This window comes from Grampus griseus (genome assembly GCF_964374135.1).
Source record: "Grampus griseus genome assembly, chromosome: 16".
Taxonomy (NCBI): domain Eukaryota; kingdom Metazoa; phylum Chordata; class Mammalia; order Artiodactyla; family Delphinidae; genus Grampus; species Grampus griseus.
The window spans coordinates 28520910-28536171 of NC_139010.1; the positions used below are offsets into that span (position 1 = coordinate 28520910).

The 15262-nt window shown below is 45.5% G+C and overlaps 1 protein-coding gene across 4 annotated transcripts in view; it reads left to right on the top strand.

Annotated features, from left to right (window-relative positions):
- KAT6B (lysine acetyltransferase 6B) overlaps positions 1–15262 on the top strand; it is a 226720-nt gene that overhangs the window by 43882 nt on the left and 167576 nt on the right. For 2 of the 4 annotated variants that reach the window (XM_082673134.1, XM_082673137.1), the window contains exons 1-2: positions 3131–3301; positions 13851–13920. The gene's annotated coding sequence lies outside the window, so the exon portion shown is untranslated. Of the gene's footprint in view, positions 1–3130; positions 3302–13850; positions 13921–15262 lie in introns of those variants that run through there. The other 2 variants (XM_082673135.1, XM_082673136.1) reach the window with 2 other exon arrangements.

Genomic DNA, 15262 nt, shown 5'->3' on the forward strand with positions numbered 1-15262 from the left:
TACTCTGAGTGTACAGATTTGGGGTTTTGAAACTTGTTTTTAATTAAGACATGGTTTATTTTTATTGCTTGAGATAAAATGCAGGCTGGGAGACTCAAATCTAAGTTACAAAATAAAGTGCATCTGGGCAGACCATAGGAAAAAAGATAGAACATAAAGGCTGAAGTGTGTGCCAGGATTCTCAAGTTTACTTAGTAATTTCTTGGGGAATAAAAATCCCAGCACCTGCATTATTAAAAAAAAGCACACCTTATAAATGTCCTTCTCTTTGAAATACCTAAATGAACTAGACTGAATTATAAACTAATGGCTTGTAAAAATTCACCTTGAGTCAGCTACTGAAGATACTAAATAAAAGAGGTAGAGACTCTGAGGAAACCCAACCTGCTGCTTGTTTGTTTTATCAGTAATGTAACTCAAAAGTAGCCAAGCCAATGGCGGATGGTGGAGCTTTCCCTGTGTTTTGTTTCCCTGAGCTGAGCCCGTGAATGCCAAGATTTAATCTAAAGAGGTTTGTGTTTTAAAAACTAACAACCAAGTAATAAAACACCTATAAAAGGGATTTATAATGGAACCAGTGACAGTTTTGAGTGTAGTATTACAACTCTTCTGCTCCCCCTCTCCCTTTTTCTATCCTTTCATGCAACTCTGTGCCCTTTGTCTTAGCTCCTTTCTCACCTTGCTGCCAGGAAGCATATCAGTAGGGGCAGCTCACACTCCAGAGAAGCAGACCATCTTTAAAAAGTGAAGTGTGTGCTGAGCTCTGCATTTGATGACTGCGCTGTGCTGCTTGTTTTGTTTGAGATAAGTCGCTCTAACAAAGTACCTACCTAGTGTGTACAGTGGTTTCTAATGGGAAGTTGAAGATGCTGCTGTTGCAGTGTCAGTGCCATGAGGATGCTAGAGTCAACCAGGGGACTCCTCTCCCTGGGACCATGTGTCACCCTGCCAGGGCCCAAGATAGCCCTGGGACAGACTTCAGTCAACAGGTGGCTTTCCACCTAGGCCACCATGCCTGAAACTTGGTTCTTTTACAAAGCCATAGTTCTCCTCCCCCTCACCAAGAAATGGCGCCTCGGAAGGGAAACTTCGTACTCAAACTCTGTAGGAGCCATTTCTCGAGCCTACTTTTTCTATTTTCAGAGGTTTCCCCTGCCAGCATCCCACCCATCTCCGGGAAGAACGAGGGACTCTCTCTTCACAGTCTGGAGGGCGATGGGAGGCATGTGGGCAGCGTAAGAGTGGCCTCGCCTGGGCGGCCAGAGGAGTCCCCAGCCTCCCTCTTGTGGGCCTCAGGAACTCGGGGGGCCCAGGGGAAGCCTGGAAAACCGAACTTCGCCATCAGCCTTCCTTCGAGCGCTGGCTAGAGGAGAGGGGGAAGGGCCCCCCAGCCGTCTCCCCCCGCCCCCCAGCCCCTCTGCCATCCGGCTACACCGCCCAAGAAAGCACTGAGAACGCAGCTTAGAGCTCTCCAGCTCCTCGCAGGCCGGGAGAGGGCATCTTGAGGGGCAGCTTCCCCCTCTAGCCCGCGTGTGACATCCCCATTCCCACCCAAGGATGCCGCCGCCGTGCCCTGTCCGCAGTCGCTGAATGTCACTGCTCCCTCTTCCTCCTGATCAGGGTAGACACAGCTCCTGAGGCATCCCCCCACCCCAAAACTGCCGCGATTGCCCGAGGGTACAAGGCCCGGGCGGAGGACGAAGTTTGGGGCCCACAGCGGCGGGAGGGGGGGCGCGTTGGCGAGGACCGCACCTCTTAGTCCCAGCCCTGGCGGGCACACTCCCCGCCCAAAACGGCCCAGGCGTCCCCATCCTCCCGCGGACACCGGCATCCCCGCCCTCCCCCGAGGGCGGCAAGCGGAGCCCCCCAGGGCGGAGGCAGGTACCCCCGGGGCGGGGACTGGGGCGGGCGGGGTCCAGGCTGCGCCCCCGGCCGGGCCGGGCGGGCTAGCTGGCGGCGCGGGGGGAGCGGGGCTGGGCGGCGCTGCCTCGGGCTCTGTGCGCTGCAGCCCGGAGCCGAGGAGGAGGAGGCGGAGGAGGAGAAGGAGGCGGCGGCGGTGGGTCCCGGGCGGGGGGAGCGCGGCGCTGCGGACCCGGGCGGCTGGCAAAGGACGAGGCGGAGGCTGAGGAAGGCAGCGGGGAGACCCGGGCTGCAGCAACAAAGGGCAGCAAGCGATTGGCCGGGCTGCAGGCGAGGTTAGCCGGGGACCGGGGTGGCTGGAGGCAGCGGCGAACGGTGCACGTGCTTGCAGACACTGGCGAGTGTGCAGCCGGGGGGGTGCACGCCCGGCGGGTAAAGGCTTGCTCCCCCTCGGCATGGGATGGCGAGGAGGGTGCAGCTACATCGTACTGCCCGCACCCGGCCTGAGGCTTGCAGGATAGGGGTGCGTGGGGGGTAAGGATGCGAGCCAGGGGGCGGGCGAGTAGTCGCCCGGGACGGGACGGGAGAGGGTGGAGGAGGGGGCGGGATGGAACGCTCCAGGAGGCGCGCCCGTCCGCGCGCTCCACCGCAGGAGCTGGCGACTGAGAACCTCGAATTTTAACTTCGCGTGCCCGCCCGCGCGCGCCCGCCCGCGCCCACCCCTAAATCCTGCGGCCGCCGCCAGCGATCAGCTCTCACACAAACTTTAGCTGCGGGCTAGGGGCTTTGGGGTTGTGGGGGAGGGGAGAGGGACTAGGCCCTCTGATTGGCGTTGTCTGCAGCCAATAAGGCCAAGCGCCTCTCCTGCGAGTAGACCCAATCCATTTCTAGAGGTAGAAGGGGCGGGTAGGTGGAAGTAGAGGTGGCGCGGTGTCTGGGAGAGAGAAAAAGGGCTGGACCAATAGGTGCCCAGAAGAGGCGGGCCCAGAGGTCTGTTGATTGGTACTAGCAGTGGACCCTCCCCCGGGGTGGTACCGGAGGGGGGGTATGATGGGTCGAGGGGTGTGGCTATGCGGAGGCGAGATGACCGGCAGGATCCTACCCCAATGGGCTGCAGAGTGGTTACTGTGTGGGTGACGGACAGACCCTTAGGCCAACGGGTGGCCCTAAGTGTCTGCGGTCTAGCCCAATGGGGCAGCGCCGGGGCGGGGCCGCAGCTCGGGTTTAATGAGACTCCATTGGGCTGTAATCAGTGTCATGTCGGATTCATGTCAACGACAACAACAGGGGGACACAAAATGGCGGCGGCTTAGCTCCTACCCCTGGCGGCGGCGGCAGCGGTGGCGGAGGCGACGGCACCTCCTCCAGGCGGCAGCCGCGGCTTCTTTCTCAGGCAGCGGCAGCGCCCCCAGCAGGTGCGGTGACGGTGGCGCGCGGCCAGGTCTGTCACCCACCCCGCGCGTTCCCAGGGGGAGGAGACTGGGCGGGAGGGGAGCGGGCGGGGGGGATATCGGGGGCTTGTGACGCCCCTCCCACAGGCCTCTGCGCGAGGGTCACCGCGGGGCCGCTCGGGGTCAGGCTGCCCCTGAGCGTGACGGTAGGGGGCGGGGGAAAGGGGAGGAGGGACAGGCCCCGCCCCTCATCGAGGCCTCCAGGGCAAGGGGCGGGGCTCGAGGATGGAGGAGGCGGGGCGATATGGGGTGGGGGCGGGGCTCGGGTGGTCGGAAGGCGGGGGTTTGGAGGGGTTTTCTGAGTGGGAGAGACCCAGTAGGAACGGTGGGGGGCCAGTGAGTGTCTGGGAAGTACACGCCCAGTGAGGGGGTGGGTGGGAGGGGAAAGTGAAGGTGTGCAGGCAGGTGCAGAGGGGAGAGAGGGGAGAGTGGGAAGAGTGCAAAATTGGAGATGTGGAAGGGGAACCGAGGGGCAGGTGAAATGGTGCAGAAGGGTGAGATTACAGTTATCTGGGGGCAGAGTAAGAATGGATTTGGGTGTGGTAGATGTGGAGTAGTGTTGAGAAAGCGATGCAAAGTAGATATTGGATTGGAGAAAGTATTGGGGAAACTGAGAAACATGTACAGTTACTGTGCTGGGAAGGAGGTATGTGGGTGAATTGGCATGTTGGAATAGGAAGGTTTGCTAGCTTTGGGGAATAGGAAGCATTAAAAAAAAACATGGAGGGATGGGACGGATATTCTTGGGAGTCTCTGAAAGGTAAGACAGCACAGCAGACTTAAATGTGAAGTGAGGCTACTTAGAACTTAGATATACGCAAAATATATCTAGCAGAAAATCTCATGGGGTCAGGGGATTGGAAAGGGTGACAGGTGTGAAGAAAGATGGGTGGGGCTGGGTGAATGTGATTTAGACTGCACCCAGAGTGAGGATGGGGCAGCAGAGAAAGGTGTTAGTTTGGGATATAGGGTTGTTTGATAGGCTGGATTTCTTGAGTGTAACTTGAGCTGGGGTCAGGAAAGGGGGAACAGGGTGTCTGTCTCAGAAGGAGGCTCCCTGTGTACTACCTCGGGAAAGGGCATTGTGTAGTTTTGAATTTGTAAGTACTTTGGTCTGAGGTGAGTGCAGGGAGTGGTGTGAGACAAGGGGCAAAGGCAGAGGAGGGGTTACATTACAAACGTGGAAAATAGGAAGAGAACCAATGAAACAAGTTGGGGGTGGAGGTGCCCAGAAATTCAAGGTAAAGAGAAAGAGTATATGAAGACTCTTCCATGTAGGAACAGGAGGTGGGAGTAGATAATGGGAATGTTGGGATAGTTATGTGGTACTCCAAAAAAGGTATGTGTTTGTTGGCTTGTTTGTTTTGTATGACTATGAGTAAAGTACATTCTTCCTGTCTGTGTACCCTAGATTTTCTGGGATAGACCTGAAGTAAAACACTCCATTCTTTTTTTTTTTTAATCAATTTATTTATGTATGTATTTATCTTTGACTGCATCGGGTATTCCTTGCTGCACGCCGTCTTTTGTTAGTTGCTTGGAGCGGGGGCTGCTCTTTGTTGTGGTGCGCGGGCTTCTCATCATGGTGACTTCTCTTGTTGTGGAGCACAGGCTCTAGGCGCGCGGGCTTCAGTAATTGTGGCACGCAGGCCCATTAGTTGTGGCTCAAAGTCCTGGAGCGCAGGCTCAGTAGTTGTGGCGCACGGGCTTAGGTGCTCCGCGGCATGTGGGATCTTCCTGGACCAGGGCTTGAACCCGTGTCCCCTGCATTGGCAGGCGGATTCTTAACCACTGTGCCACCAGGGAAGCCCTCCATTATTTATTTATTTTTTTGTGGTATGCGGGCCTCTCACTGTTGTGGCCTCTCCCGTTGCAGAGCACAGGCTCCGGACGCACAGGCTCAGCGGCCATGGCTCACGGGCCTAGCCGCTCCGCGGCATGTGGGATCTTCCCAGACCGGGGCACGAACCTGTGTCCCCTGCATTGGCAGGCGGGCTCTCAACCACTGCGCCACCAGGGAAGCCCCATTTTTTTTTTATTCATAAATTCTTCACACATTTATCAAAATGAATGGGGGCAGGTTTTTTTTTTCATGTTTTTAAGAAGGAAAGCATAATGCATGTTTCAGTAAAGGTTAAGATTCTTACCTGAGAACTTATACTTAGGGTTGAAGGTTGAGAAGGTGAAGCGATGATTAAAGAAAAAAAGCAGAAGAAAAGATAGAGGCAGAGGAAGGTTTTAACATTAAAGGAGGAACTTAGGGGAATGACTGGCTGGTGGTAATGACACGGTCCGTTGAAATTTTGCCTACCAGCCAAACCCAGGCCTCTGAGTAGAGTGGATGTTATGTCATTGCCGTTACACCAAATGTTTGTCTCTGCACTGCTTGTCAGATGTAAGGCATAACAGGAATGAAAGGTAAAATAGGGTGAGTATTGGAAGGTAGTTGAGAAAGTTCCATAAATAATGTTAATGTACTTCTGAAACTTTTATGGACTTTCGAATACCAGTTAAAAGACTTAGCCAACCGATATGGCTTTACTAAATGCCAGGGTTCCTCACAGGTGACTTTTCAGTCTCTTAGATAGTTCTCGACACAATAGTTTCAGTTTTCGTGCATACCGTGTATACGGATGCCTGTAGTTTTATCAAGCGAGAGAAAAGGAATTGTTTTATGAAAGCAGAGATGTGTGAGCTGTAGTGATCCATCTTTGCTTATAGAACAGTAAATGACTAGTGGATGGGAGAAGTGTGAGGAAGGGATATTTCTTCCCTGTAATGCTTTAATTTGCATTTACAGAGCACCTTTAAGCACCTTTTTTTAGGACTCCCACAATCGTCCACAATTTTTGTATCATCCATTCCACTCTTGCTGGATATTTGTGAACTAAGCTGCTGTGAGTGTTCCCGTATCCGTCATCTGGTGTGCACGTGCACAGTGTCTCTGAGGTGTACACCTAGGAATGGAACTGCTGGTTCACAGGCAGCGTGACTGTTTATGCTGGTTTATGCCCATTGTCCCGGTGTAATTAGTAGTATAGCACCTTTAATTCTCAGCAGTGTCTGGATTTGGATGATGAGCTGTATGGTTGCCCTAGTCACGGGCTATGCTTGTCTTCAACTTTACTAGGTACCAGTCAGACTGTTTTCCAAAGTGTCGTACCACGTTATACTCCCTCCAGTATATTATCTCATATATATATATATATATATATATATATATATATACGATCCCTGGCTTCTCGTCCTCCTCAACTTAGTTTTTTCAATTTAGGCAATCTGGTAAACTTTGCATTTACTTGATTAGTAAGGAGGTTGAATAGCTTTTCATATATTTATCAGCTACCTGGATTTCCTCCTTTGTAAAGTTCCTGTTTAAGTCGGCCCTCACCCCCACCCGCCTTTTTGTAAATTGGTCCTTGTGTCTTTCATTGCTAGAAGTTCTTTATTTACTCTGGATACAAATTCTTTGTCCTGTGTGTGTGTTGCAAATGCCTTCCATTCTCTGGCTTGCCTTTTCACTCTCTTTTTTTTTTTTTTTTTTTTTTTTTTTTTTTTTTGCGGTACGCGGGCCTCTCACTGTTGTGGCCTCTCCCTGTTGTGGAGCACAGGCTGCGGACACACAGGCTCAGCGGCCATGGCTCACGGGCCCAGCCGCTCCGTGGCATGTGGGATCCTCCCGGACCGGGGCACGAACCCGTGTCCCCTGCATCGGCAGGCGGACTCTCAACCACTGCGCCACCAGGGAAGCCCTGGTGTCTTTTAATGAACAGAACTTATTAATTTTAATGGAGTCAAATTTACTGGTCTTTTTTTTATGGTTAGTGTTTTTTTTTTTTTTTTCGTTACGCCGGCCTCTCACTGTTGTGGCCTCTCCCGTTGCGGAGCACAGGCTCCGGACGCGCAGGCTCAGCGGCCATGGCTCACGGGCCCAGCCGCTCCGCGGCATGTGGGATCTTCCCGTACCGTGGCACGAACCCGTGTCCCCTGTATCGGGAGGCGGACTCTCAACCACTGCGCCACCCAGGGAAGCCCTGGTTAGTGTTTTTTGTGTCTTGTTTTAAGACTCTTTTCCTACCCTCAGGTTAAGTAGATATTCTATCAGTATTCTAAAAGCTTTACTGACCTTAAAAGATGTATGATTATGAGTCAAATACACTCTTTTTGACCCCATCCTCGCCATTACAAATCTGTTTTTGCTTTTCTTCACTTTCTTCTGTTCTCTGTCTTGAATTTTTACTTGTCTGCGACTATAACTAAGAGCCAGGTGCTGACTTTCCCTGTCTCATAGGAGAAAATGGTCATATAGACGGAAGTTCAGCCAGGTTAGATTTTACAGGTCTCCAGCTGACTGTATTGCCCTTTTTCCTTTTATGAGCTAGCATTTTATTGTGTTCCTGCTATGTGTCTGCCACCATCCTTGGTTCTTTCATATTTGTTATCTCAATTATTCCTCTTTACAGTTCTGCAAAACTGTACATTTTTCTCATTTTTACAAGCGGGAAGACAGACTTAGATTGATTCAGTAACATGTCCAATATCCCACAGTTTAGGTAGCTGACAAGGTGGGAACTTGATTCCTGAACTCTCTAGATCCATCCCATCATAGCACATCACCTTGTTAACACAAGCCTGTTTGATAAGATCCAAAACCGATGAGAATAACTTTCTTTTAATGTAATATGTGCTACTTTAAGCACTCATAGAGATAATTATTGTGAAACCGGATAAAACTGTTGACCTCTCTGTGTATGTTAAAATAGGTAGAGTAGTGCGTGGACCTTAAGAGGTCCTTGGATGGGCAGTAGAGGTTCTGTAAGCCCTTGAAATTGTATGCAAATGTCTGTATGTACATGTGTTCCTTTTAAAAAATAGATCTGTAATTTTCTTGAGATTCTCAGAGGGCAACCCTAATGTGTTTTAAGGCTTCACTGGATATCCTGTTTGAAGACATCTGTGATAAAGTTAATGCAGAATTCTGAAATGATGTGTATTTTCAAAATAATCTTTAAAAAATTCAGATGTCAGATTTTTTTCTTAATATGTCATTCTCAGTCTTTGTCATTAAAACCCAGCTAAAGCTCATCTGAGAGTTGGAAGAAAACTAGGATTGAATAGCAATTTTTAAATGCCAAAAAAGATATTCTAAATTTAGTTGATTATTTCTTAAGTGAAAGTGCTTAGTTATAATATCATCATTACTAATCAGTGTACCCTGGCTCCAAAGGCCTGATGACTTCACATGACTTTTCATCTTGTCTCTAAAATCCTCTGTTTTACAAGGGATCAAATTTCCTGTGAGGTTCCTAACAGTGTGATTAAAGTTTAGAGACTGAAACTGTTGAGCACTTAAATGCAGGGATGACTATGCAAACGTAATTCATGGGCTTCACCAGGAGATTTGGGACATGTCTCTACTAATTTATGATGATGATATTGAAATTAATCTTTGCTAGGGATTATGGAAGCCATAATAGTTTATTGATGGTTCAGTTATTGTTTGTTGAAGCAGATTTACACAATTATAGTTTAATGACATAACAAGGATATTGTCAACTAGGAGCGCATGACATGAAAAATTAAACTTCCAATTAATCTAATATGTATTAGTTGAAATGATAATTTTCATGGTGATTTAGCCTCTTAGAAATCCTTGGAAAACATTATTAGCTTATGAATTGAAAACTCTCTATGTTAATGAGTAGTGAGAAAGAACTTAGTATTATTATCAAAAGATGGGGAATTAAATATTCAATTCAGCTAACATTTATGGAGTGCCTACTCTGGGCTTGCTGCTGAGTTAGGCTCATAAATATAAGTTGAACACGATTGATATGTGGAGAGAGGAAATACTGGTTGCTTTTGTTTGTTCCTTCAGTCATACTTCCCTCCAGCCTATACTGGATGGATACCATTGCCAGAATTATTCAAACGTTCAACAGATTTGTGTGTGCGTGCATGTGTGTGTGTGCTTGCACTCCACTATACCTTATTGTGTCACTACTCCTGCAGTGGCTTTCTGTTACTTCATCTGTCATGTTCACACGCCTCAGCCTGGCTTTTGTCACAGCCAGCTTTATTTCTTATTCCTCTTCAACACATCCCCACTCCAGGCATGCACATGGATTAGGTATCCCTTTAGTCTGACAGCTCATTCTTAGCTCTGTGCCTTCTCCTAGATTCCCTTCATTCATTTACTGATGCATTCATTTAACAAATAGGCATTGAGCCCCTCTTATGTTAAGTTGTGGTCCTGGGAAGTCTTGGGGCACGCCAAGATGAATCAAACATGAGTCCTGTTCTTAAGAATTGTACAGTCTAGGGCTTCCCTGGTGGCGCAGTGTTTGAGAGTCTGCCTGCCAACGCAGGGGACACGGGTTCGAGCTCTGGTCTGGGAGGATCCCACATGCCGTGGAGCAGCTGAGCCTGTGAGCCACAACTACTGAGCCGGCACGTCTGGAGCCTGTGTTCCGCAACAAGAGAGGCCGTGATAGTGAGAGGCCCGTGCACCACGATGAAGGGTGGCCCCCGCTCGCCGCAGCTAGAGAAAGCCCTGGCGCGGAAACGGGGACCCAACACAGCCAAAAATAAATAAATAAATAAAAGCCATTTCTAAAAAAAAAAAAAAAACACTACTCAAAAAAAAAAAAAAGAATTGTACAGTCTAGTAGGGGAGATGAGGTCCGTGTATGAGTAAGCAAAATACAAAGTGGAAAATGAATGCCAAATAATAAGAAAGCTAAAAGCTTCCTGTTAGACAAAGTGATGTAGGGCTTCTGAGAAGGTATCTGTTTGCACTGGGCCACAAAGGATTTGAATTGGGGTGGAGAGGCCAGGCAATTGTCCAAGTTCTGCCTTGTCTTTCAAGGTCCAGTTTAAGTCCTCTCCGTCCAAGGGATGTTCTACCCCTCCACACTCAACAAGGAATAGTCACGGTTGTTTTCAGACATTTTTCCTTCTGTATTCAGCGGAACCCTTTCTTTGAAGTGAATCTTATGGAGAAGCCCATTATACATAGAATAGTTAAGGTAGAGATCTTTGTTTGGTGCAAAGGATTATGGTGGCCCTAGTGTTTAACCCACAAGGGCACCTTCAGGTGGTGCCCATACCCAAGGCACTTTCTTACAAGAGATCCAAGGAGCCTAGTTTGAAAACCAATGGAGAGACAGGAAAGTGTTTAGGTTTTAGCATCTGAATTAAAATGTTTCATGACTTAGTGGTCTGAGGTCTTGACCTTCAGGAATCAGTTTTTCTTTTGCAAAATGCGGGCAACAATGCTACCTTACAGGGTTATTTTAAGGTTTACTGATAATCTATGTAAAGTGCCTGGTCTACAGTAGGTGTTGGACAATGGTTGCTATTATTATAGTTTAGTGCTTTATTTCTTTTTTAAAAAAATAATTTGGGGTGAAATTCACATAACATAAAACTAACCATTTTATTTTATTTATTACTTATTTTTATAAATTTATTTATTTATTTTTGGCTGCATTGTGTCTTTGTTGCTGCACGTAGGCTTTCTCTACTTGCAGCAAGAGGGGGCTACTCTTCGCTACTCTGCGCGGGCTTCTCATTATGGTGGCTTCTCTTGTTGCGGAGCTCGGGCTCTAGGTGTGCAGGCTTCAGTAGTTGTGGTGCATGGGCTCAGTAGTTGTGGCTTGCAGGCTCAGTAGTTGTGGCGCACAGGCTTAGTTGCTCCGTGGCATGTGGGATCTTCCCGGACCAGGGCTTGAACCTGTGTCCCCTGCATTGGCAGGCAGATTCTTAACCACTGTGCCACCAGGGAAGCCCAAAACTAACCATTTTAAAGTGAACAATTCAGTGACATTTAGTATATTCACAGTGTTGTGTGACCACCACCTCTATGTAGTTTCCAAACATTGTCATCATTCGAAAATAAAATCCTTTACCCATTAAGCAATTTTTTCCTAACCACTTCCCCCATCCCTGCCTAGGCCCCACCAATCTATTTTCTGTTTATAGCTTTATCTGTTCTGGATGTTTCCTATAAATGGGATTATTATGATACGTAACCTTTTGTGTCTGGCTTCTTTCACAACGTATTTTTGAGGCTCATCCATGTTGTAGCATGTATCACTGCTTCATTTCTTATTATCACTGAATAATATTCCAATGTATGGATATATCACATTTTCTTCATCCATTCATCTGTTTATGGATATTGACCTTTTTCCACTTTTTGGCTATCGTGAATAGTGCTGTCATGAACATGAGTGTACGTGTACTTATTTGAGTACCTGTTTTCAGTTCTTTGGGGGTGTATACCTAGAAGTGGAATTGTGGGGTCATACGGTAATTTTATGTTTAACTTTTTGAGGAGCTACCAAATGGTGCTTAATCGCTTCTTATACCCACAGCATCTACCATAGGGCTGTACTCACAGAACAACATCTCACTAAATATTTGTTGGTTGTTCTTTGATTAGTATTTATAACCTCACCTCCCAATTCACGTTTTGGGCCTTGAGCATTAATTTTAAGGGAAATAGATGCATCCAGGACTTGAAAGTTAGCCAGTATCACCGTATGGATGTATCTGATTGTTGTCAGACAGCAGATATTTGTTCACCGAGGATGCTGTTTGGAGCAGCTGTGCTAATGCTCTGTGGTGGGTGGTTACAGAAGCAAAGTTAAGGTCCCTTCCCTTCAGCAGCGTATGTTCTGTTTCAGAAGATATTGTTAAGATTTGTGGATCCTCACTCAATTACATAGCAGGCTATGAAAAAATCCAGGAGCCTATGAAAGTGAGAGAGCTAAAAATAACTGTTAGCAAGCGAAACTCAGGATGACAAAAGAGTAAACTCTACTATTAATCTTTATTTTTTTCTACCACTGTTTTTGGCTCATCCACAATCTCATGACACGAGTGTTATGACATTGATTTTGAAACAACACACATTAGCAAAAGCTTAGAGGAGGCTTCACATATTATTTATGATCCAGGGTATTTTGACTCTTCTTGTTGCTGACATGTGTATTTATGAATAGTGTTGATATTTATATAATACTAATGAAGCCAAAAGCTCAGTGTTGGACTAAGCATTTCTCTAGATCTGTTTAGAATAGTGTGTAATGAGTGATGTAAATAGTGTTTTACTATAAGACTGTATGATACAACCATATAATTTACTGATGTTATTTTGTAGTTAAAAATAAAATGATTCAAAACCTTAGAAAATAGAATAATTTAATTTTGATGTAACATGAGTCCCCAGAATTAATTTGGAATGACTTATTCTCATTTTGATAGGCTTTTAGTCCAACTTTCAAGTTTTTATAGAAAAAAATGAAAAGAGAATAATGGTTTTTAGGGTTGTACTTGTAATAGAATATGCTGTCTACGTATGAAACAAATCCTAGGGCTCTGGAAAAGAGAAGTGGTATGGATAATTCTGAATCAGGGGAAGAAACATTTCTATTTGCCTTTTGAATGAATTATGCATATTTTTCCTTAGATTTGTCTTTCTAGTTAGATACTGCTTAGACTAAAATTAAATTGGTTTTCAATCTATTCTGTTAGCATATACCAATTTACAGTGGGGCCAGTGGGATGTCAGAAACAAACCAGCCTAAGATTAAAAAATTTGCAGTGGATAATATACAAAGTGGATAATATACATGTGTTTAGTTGAGAATTGGCTGCAGATAAGAGACTTCTGATTTTGTTCCACTCCTAGCTCTGTGTGTGTGTATGTTTTTAACACTGATTCGGCTTGTAGCGAAGAGCTGCTGTGTTACATCTGTTTCTACCTAGTTAACTCTGTTGGTTGGTGTCAGATGAGAGCTAATTTTGATATTAAATTGAGGAGTGGGGTGTGTGTCTGTGACCGTGGGAAGGGAGAAAGGGGATCCAAGGTTGCTTGGTTGTTTTGTACACTATCAAAGTGCAGCTATTCACAGTGTTGTTTTACATTTATTTTTTGCCTTTGAAGTAAAAATGATCATTACTGCCCTGAAATGTGACCTGTACAAGCATGTACTTACTATTGTGGAAAATGGTGCATCCTTCTCTTAGGTGCAGTTATTGGCCATATCTTGATAGTTCAATCAGTACCTAGATGCCAGGTGACCTTTGGGACAAATAGTGAATGTTGCCTGGGAAAGTTAATATTGATCTTTAAACAATGTTCGACTTTTTTTTTTCCTCCAGACAAAATGTTATACCTGCCTGGCTATTTGAGTAATAGTGGGATTTTTTATTTTTTAAATGATGGAATTCTTTTTTAGACTCCATCACAAACCTGATTTTTTAAAATGCGGAGAACAGGTCTGGCCTTAAAGAAGAGTGAAAGTTTACTTCTTTAGGCACTCGCTGTGGGGCTTCATGTCCTGTCCTGAATTCCATGTTCTTAAATACCCTTTAGTGGTATGAAAGAGCTAACATACCACCAAACATAGTATACCAGTAAATTCACTGCAGCTGTTTGGATTGAATAGTTGTGGAGATCCATAGATGGTTGCTGAATTTTAGGGATGTCCTTATGCCCAAATTAACATTTACATTTTTTTCTTTTGGCAGATTTGCCTGAAGATCTGGACAATCTTCTTTTTTGTCATGGACTGTTAAAACACTTGGAGTTCCAATTCTGGTATTTTCCCTTGTTTTATTATATTTTTAAGATATAAAATGTCAGTCTTGTTGAAATGTGTTGGTAATGGAGATGAACAATTCTTTTGATTGTGGTTAAGATTGTGGTAATAGCTTGTCATGAAGGTATATTTTAAGTGTTTATTAGTTATGAAATGTGTTTTGTTTTAATGTATGTTCATTTGCTTGTGTAACCAAAATGCCTGAAAGCAACTTTGCAATATTGGATACTTTTCTGTGACCTCTTTTCCTGCTTCCTGCAGTTGTATTTTGTGCAATCAAATTAAATTAGTTGATTCATCCTGAATAAATGATGAAAGATGAAATAATTATTTGGACATGGTGAAATGTCTTCTAATGAAATTTTGCCCCAAACCATTTTACCTTGGAAAGATCAGCTTCCTGTTTTAAACTTACTAAAGCAGAGTGATTCCTGTGTTCTATCGTGAAAGTGGTTGCACTGTGAAAGCCAATGATTTCATTCCTAAATACACCTTGTTCCAAGTCTAACAGTCAGTAATTTATATAATGACACAAAGGGGAGTGCTTATTAGATTTGCAGATGACAGAGATGACAGAATCAAGATTCAAAACAATTTTTAACAAGTTGGAAGACAGACTCAAACCAACAAGATGTACTTGAACTGTGATAAAATTTTAAAATCCCAGCATTTAAATTTGCATAAGGAAGAGAATGAAAAGACTCGGCTTGACAGAATTTTTGAAAGAATATCTGGGATTTTCAGTTGGACTGCCTGCTTGGCATGAGCCAGTTGTATGGCAGGTCTGGTAAGGAAGTTCATGTTACCTTGGGTTGCATTTATAATTGGATAATGCCTGGAATGCCAGATTTTAAGATGGGCATTAGTCAAACTAATGAGTGACCAAGAGGAGGAGGTGCTTGGAAACCTGTGATAATGTGGGCATGTTAAGGAACTGGGATATGAGTGGTCCCAGGTGGGGCTGGAGGTAGAATGGGATTTGATTGTAGCAGTTTTCAAAAGATACTTGTTTTCAAGTATATGAAGCCTCCTCATAATTAAAGAATTTCTTGAGATTGTTCCAGGGGAACTAGGACTAGTGGGTAGAAGTTATGGGAAGGCAGATTTTGGCTCCTGTGAGCAAGAAATATATTACAGTTAGAGCTGTCCAACAGTGGCATGAGCTGTCTTAAGAAGTGACAAATTCCTAATCACTGGAAGTATTTTGAGACTTTATGGCCTATCTGTTGGGGATATTGAAAAAGGGATCTTTTACTGTTTAACTAGAGGTTGGACTGGATAACCTCAAAGGTCCCTTTAGCCCCAAGTTTCTAAATCTGAGGGGAGAAAAATGGAGTGAAC